At 35.5% G+C, this 7,054-nt stretch overlaps 1 long non-coding RNA gene across 2 annotated transcripts in view; it reads right to left on the bottom strand.

The window, feature by feature from the left end:
* Positions 1 to 831: 831 nt before the first annotated feature.
* The window catches only part of LOC122551128, a 123,987-nt gene continuing 117,764 nt past the window's right edge, over positions 832 to 7,054 (bottom strand). Inside the window, exon 4 of one of the 2 annotated variants that reach the window (XR_006312023.1) lies at positions 832 to 2,717. This is a non-coding gene — a long non-coding RNA (uncharacterized LOC122551128). The remainder of the gene's footprint in view (positions 2,718 to 7,054) is intronic. The other variant, XR_006312022.1, reaches the window with a different exon arrangement.

Below are 7,054 nucleotides of genomic sequence, written 5' to 3'. Positions count from 1 at the left end.
CCCCTTTACATTGAAATTCTTGCTGAGTGCAAGATGAAAACTTTCAACAATGAGTCATTTTGTAGGAGTACTCAATTTTTGTATTACAAAACAGCAATCTTTACCTGTGAATTAAGTAGAAAGTACTTGGTAAAATGACGAATACACTTCATAATGGCAAGCAAAGACAGTGTAAAAGTTTTTTTAATTTTACAAAGTCCTATGATTCATTGAATGCTGACAGCACAGGTGAGGTATTTCCTCTCCTGTCTCTGAAATGACATTGACCTCTATTGCAAAAGAATTTCACCACAGAAGTAATGGTGGTTCAGTATCAAGAACAGCTTTGAAAAACTGTTACGTCTAATTCTGGGGGTTTCTTTCATTTTATTAAGAAATAGGCTAAACTGAGTCTTTTTATTGGCTAAGGGCAAAAATCACTCATTGTCACTTCATCTCTGTAACAGGAGGCTTATACACCGACAAATCACATGATTTCATTCTAAACAATAACATATCCTTGTAGATATAGCTTGCACTCATACAAATAGTAGTAAATTGCTTTAGTAAGAATTATTTCACTAATTCACATAAACAAACCAATTCAACTGTGAAAATTGACTGTGCAAAGAAAATGTTGTAACTTTTCAGGCTAGCAGACATCATGCCAGTCCATTCTTCCCATGGGACATAGAATTTGAGTTGTTGTAGTTATAAGTCTCAATAATAAACTGTTTAGTCATATAAATCAGTAGGTGAGAATTCAAACTGGATTATTTATAATAATTGCTGAGGCAAAATTCTAAAATATTACTTCAAACATATAGTTCTAAAAATTAGAATATTATTATAAAAATCTTACATTATGGAAATTACAAGGAAAAAATAACAAGGACTTCAGTTATCTTCAGGTCTAGGCAACAATTAATTGTAATAAATCAATTACTGAAATAAATTCAGCCTGTTTTATTTATCTACGAGATCTGAAGAACTATATTGCTCAGGATGAAGCATGACTTCTATAATAATCAGTTAACATCACCTCTGGATTTGCCCTGTGTCTTCAGAGAAACCAATTAATGCTACCCAAATCCATAAATCATTATCTTGATTAAATTCTGATTCCATCACATTGAAGATGCCATTTCCTTGGTTCATAATTTCAAGAATTTTCTTTACTTGTAGACTATTTGAATTAAGTATTCAGTCTAATTATTCAATACATTTCCATCTTTGACACTTCTGATGCAAAGTCCCATGTTGAAATGAATAATTCTGGCACATGGCTAATCCTTGAGCTCAGGATTGTTTGTCCGGTACAATAAAGGAAAATTGTGGGCTCATGAATTGAAAGAGGGTCAAATTCACAATGTGCCCTTCCAGATTAAGAGCTTCTATATGGATCATTGCAGAAATCAAAAGTTGTCTGAACTGTTTCCAAATTTCTTCACATTGATCACCCACTCACCTCATGGTGATGGAATTGTTGATGTGCACAACCCCCACTCTCTGCCTTAACCAATAGATTTATACATACCAAGCTAAAGTCTGCTGATTAAGAGGGGAATGTCACAGTTAATCACAATTCTTTTCACAAATATCATGGACTTGATTCTAGACATAACTGACATAGTCACTGATTTCAAAAACATAAGGCAACGTCATTACAGCCAACTGTGGGACCAAATACGATAATATGCACATAAAAATAGAAGCAAGTGTAGCCCATGTTTACTACCTAGCCTGATCTATCTCATAATAACATCATAGTTGATTTAACTGTGGCCTAATTCCAGTCTTAATTGCACTCACCATCTTTGTCTCAATTATTTATCTTCTGTTTATCTCAGCCTTGAATGTTATCATGAGGATGTGTTCTACAAATACTTGTTTCTTGATTTTACCACCACATTCACAAAGTAAACATTTTAAAAAGCCAATTTTAGCTGAAAGATAGAGTTAGTTACAACCATAGAAATGAATTGCATTAAATTAGCTGAAAGTAATTCTATCACTAGACCCCTTGATTTCAACGTTGGCCTATAGACAATGGGTTCTCTCAGAGATATTAATCACTTTCTCCATATCAGCAATGGTGGAATTAAAAGGAGTAATAAAACATTTAGGTCTTAATTGCTGGAACTTTAAAAAAAAAACCTAACCAATAGCTAAAGGAAGTTGTGCTGTTTATGAACTAATTGTTCTAATAGTGGTACCCAGGTACCACTATTAGTACCAACCATTACTGGTTTCTGTTTAGGGTAGAACCAATTTTCCTTCCTATGCTAGTGTAAAGGGTTTGGAAATAGACTTAATAATCAATAAAAGCAGGAGAACATGCTCGAGCCCAAGTGAATCCAAACAGTCTGGCCAAAGATGCATAGTCTTTGGCTAATGGTTATGTTATGTATTAGAGAAGCTGGAAAATCAGCTATTCCATATATCTACTCTTTAATAAGCTCATTAACCCATTTCCTTTCGGAACCAATGTTTAACTTCTACTTTCAAGCTGGAGTGAAGTCACATGATATTAGCTATATGTGCTTTTCTGTGGTGTGTGTTAGCAGAAGAGCAGGATGCACCATAGCAGGAAGGAAAGGCAGCCCCCTCTTCTCCATCCAATCTCCCATCTAAGTTTTGGGCCTTGTTCACTGAGGTTTGAAGTTGTGTCTTCATTCCTGTTCACAGAAAAGGAATTTTGACTGAAGGAAATCCTTTGTATTTCTGCAGCAGTGTTCCTAGAAGTAAAAAAGACATACTAACTACAACATTAAAATGAATTCCCTAACTGAGAACCAACCCTTCAGGAACAGTGAAATCTTGATTTGTTTGATTATTTTGAAAGATAACTTTGTCAAGGTTAATTAACTATCTTTATTCTGTAATATTTATTTGTACTTTTGTTTTGAACATTTAATTAATGTGTGCACATAGTTGCAGAATGTTAGAATGTATTTTTACCTTCCCTAAATTCAGCATAATAAACTAACTCCTTATGCATTTAACTTAAGAAAATCTGCCTGACACAAAGTGAAGTATGTTGAATCTGCAAATACAGCATTGTTAAATTCAAAAGCCACTGCTACAACAAAATGAGTGGAAAGACTGTATAATCTTTTCTCCACTCATCACCTGATTCCAACAGTGGATTCAGTCACACAGCTTCCACTCTCCTCTGGGGAACAGAATTCCAATGACTAATGACTCTCAGAGAATAAATTTCTCCCTAGTTATGGACTGTCCCGGCATCTACAGTAGTAAGGTTGAAAGAATCTTGCATGTTTCACTCAAATCGTATCTTAATTTTCTAAACCTCAATAAGTTCAAATTGATCAAACCTTGAACAAATCAGGTAATCCAGTCAGCCTATGGATCAAGCTTGTGAACCTTCTCTGTACTACCTCTAATGTTCTACATCCATCTTTAAATAAGGAGACCAAAGCTGTAGGCAGTAGCCCTGGTGTATTCTTAGGAAGGCTCTGCACAGTTCCAGCAAAACTTCTTTAATTTTATGTTTCATTCCCCAGAAATAAAGGCAAACATTACATTTGTCTATTTAATAACTGGTATGCTGACATCTTATGATTGTTGCACAGAACAGCCATGACCCTTTGAAAAATTGTACAATTCTATTTTTCTTCCAAAGTGGGTATTTTTCCATGTAATACCCATCTGACAAATCTTTGACAATGAATATAACTTATTTATAGTTCATTACAAACTCTTTGTGGACTCTACACAACTTGCTTTCCTACTTAGTATTTTTTAAAACAAATTTGACTACAACATTATTACTTTCTTTATCTATGTCATTAACACAGATTAGATTAGATCCCCTACAACCCTCTGAAGAGTAATCCATCCAGACCCATTCCCCTACGCTATATTTACCCTTGACTAATGCACCTAACACCGTGGGCAATTTAGCATGGCCAATTCACCTCACCTGCATGTCTTTGGGTTGTGGGAGGAAGCCGGAGCACCCAGAGGAAATCCACGCAGACACGGGGAGAATGTGCAAACTCCATACAGACGGTTGCCTGAGGTGGGAATCGAACCCAAGTCCCTGGTGCTGTGAGGCAACAGTGCTAACCACTGAGCTACCATGCTGCCCCTAAATTGCTGAGGGCCAGCACTGATTATTGTGTTACTCTATTAGTTACAACTTACCAACCTGAAAATTACCATTTATCCTGTTTATCTATTTCATGTTGGTCAGCCAATCCACTATCTATGCTAATATACCTCCCCATATCTTATGCACACCACTTATTACATCCTCAAAAGAAACCTCACAAAAAGAAATGTCAAACACGGTTTCCTTTTGTCAAATCTATCTCCATCCACAATACTGGATTCCAGTATTTTCTCTTTGAAAGATGTTAGGCTAACTATGTTATAGAATCTTGTTTGTTTCATTCCTTTCTTGAATTGTGTGGTTATATTTGCCAATCTGCTGGTACCTTCCCAGAATCTAGAGAATTTTAGAAGATTACAATCAATGAATCCATTATCTCTGCAGGCATTTCTTTTGAGACCCTAGAATGTAGGTCATCAAATGCAGGAGGCTTGTTAGACTCCAAGACACTGTACTTTTCCTTACTGATAGTTGTTGCTTGAAGTTCTTTTGCCCCTTTGTTCCATTTATTTTCTGATGTTCTTTGGATGCTTTTGTATCTTCTGCCATGGAGACTATACTTATGCAAAGTCTTTACTTATTCCTTGCTTCCGAAACAAATTCTAGATCTTATCCTGATAGGCATTTTTTTCTCTGTTTTCTTTTTCTATATGCATAGAAATGCTTAGTTTTTTTTTAAAACAATACTTATTTTGCACTAATTAATCTTTAGTTTCAAATTTCTCTTTTCTAAGCCAACCTTCTAAAATAACCCAGGTTTCTGTCTTACCAATCTTTGGAAGATTACATATTTTTCTTCCAATTTGATGGATACTTAACTTTAGATATCCAGGGATGATGCATTCTTCTTGTAGTGCCTTTCTTTTATTACATATTTACTTGTAATAAATAATAATCATGTTAGGCACAGAAACCTGGTCTGTGCTTTCTGTCACCCCGGTCTAAAAGAAAATAACATTGAAGAATTCCGTGCACTTCTGTAAAATATTCATGATGTCTCTGGAAATCGTCGGGTTTTAATTCCAACATGCTACCCCAGTGAGTTATAACTATGCAGTAGCCAGCCTTCCCAAAGTGTACTAAATGCTTCAGAGGTATGCTGTGGCTTTTAATTTAACTTATATAGTTGAATTGGGCTTCCAGTCAATGTTTGAACTGCAAATTTCATTCTGTTGGTCACATTGTCTGCATGACTATGGGAAGATGTCCATCTCCCCATCCAATGTCTTCCTCTGCCATTTTTGCCAGGGGTCCAACCTCACAAGCCATCCATAAAAAGGGTGAGAGAAATTAGATAGTATTCTCTTAGGATCATTAAAAAATGACAGAAATGAGGGTCACATGGTGATTTCTCTTTTCAATCTTTAGCTCAAAGAGAAATTCTAGCATCCCACTACCTCATCTGTGAGGAAAAGCTAACTCGGTACATCTCATAGATACAAGGTTATCAGTAGAGTTTGCACTGGTAGTATGTTTATCAGGCAATCTACCCAGAATTGAAGAAGAGATATTATTGCAATAACATCAATATTTTAAATGTCCAGTATCAGGATATTACAAGCTCTTTAATTTCACAATGGCTGTGGAGAAGTTGTTTGAAGGATCATTAAAGATACTAAGTATGATAACTTGAATAATAAAGTTATTGAAGTCTCTTAATATAATTTCTGCAAACTAAAGTAATATCTCAACAACTCGGTTCAAGTTTTGAGTACGTCGATAGATTAGTAGATAAGGCAGTGATTGAAAATTTACACTTGAATTTTCAAAAACGCTTGTGACAAGGTTCTAATAATAGACAAATATATATGATAGAGTCCTACAGGATTGGAGAGAAGATCTTGGTTAGATAAATAATGAATTGCATTACCATAGACAGAAGGCTGTTATTAATGATATTTGTTCTGTGAGGAGATCAGTTACAAGTAGAGTCATATAAGTTATCAGCATTAGAACCATTACTCTTTTCACGATGTATATTAATGATTTAGACAAAGGCTTTAGGCAACTGTTTGTAAATTCATGTATAGTACAACGATTTGTACTAATGTTAGAACCTTCTGTGAGAAAGATTGCTACAATCAGATTAATGTGGAAATGTGCTGAAAATGTGTTGCTGGAAAAGCGCAGAGGGTCAGGCAGCATCCAAGGAACAGGAGAATTGACATTTCGGGAATAAGCCCTTCTTCAGGAATAATGTGGAAATGTGCCTATATCTATCAGAGGAGCTTTAATGTCGATAAACATAGTGCTGATCTACATGGTTAGTGCCAATATCAAGCACAGGCATTGCAAGCAGGGTTCTGAACTAAATCTTTTGGGTGGTAAATGGATCTGGGATTGATTGCATATTAATAGACACAACTGTCACATCAGAGAGCAAATGTACCAATGGGTGGCCAGTAGTGAGTTTGGAAAGAACAGGCATTTACTTAGAAAGGAGACTCTCTGTACTAATTAAGCTTAAGCAGCAAGAGGGTTAGAGGTTTCTCAAATAACCAACAAATAATTAATTGTCCAACTTTGGGCCTCATCCTGCTAACACTGATATTCACCAACTGTCAGGCATTGGTCTTGCCACAAGGGTACTCAGTGACTGATTCAATTACCTGAAATCAAGAAGGTGCAAAACCCTACACACTCTCCACTATTACTCATCTGTTGTTGGATCCATGATTTACATCAAAATTTCTGTATTTGGCAGTATTGTTGGGCAATATCATCAAAACCATCCCAGTGACTCACAAAACAGTCACATTACACCTCTTCAGAGTAACTAGAAAAAATATGCAATCAGCATGCTATTTTTACCAATGCCATAAACCGATTTTAAAATGTTGAAATGACATGTATTACTGTTCAGTGATAACTGTACAGATTATATATGTCAATAGTGACTTCAAGGTAGAATTCAAGATAGTTTTTCATAACTTATTA

This window comes from Chiloscyllium plagiosum, chromosome 6 (genome assembly GCF_004010195.1).
Source record: "Chiloscyllium plagiosum isolate BGI_BamShark_2017 chromosome 6, ASM401019v2, whole genome shotgun sequence".
Lineage (NCBI taxonomy): Eukaryota > Metazoa > Chordata > Chondrichthyes > Orectolobiformes > Hemiscylliidae > Chiloscyllium > Chiloscyllium plagiosum.
This window is presented reverse-complemented; position numbering and strand designations above follow the sequence as displayed.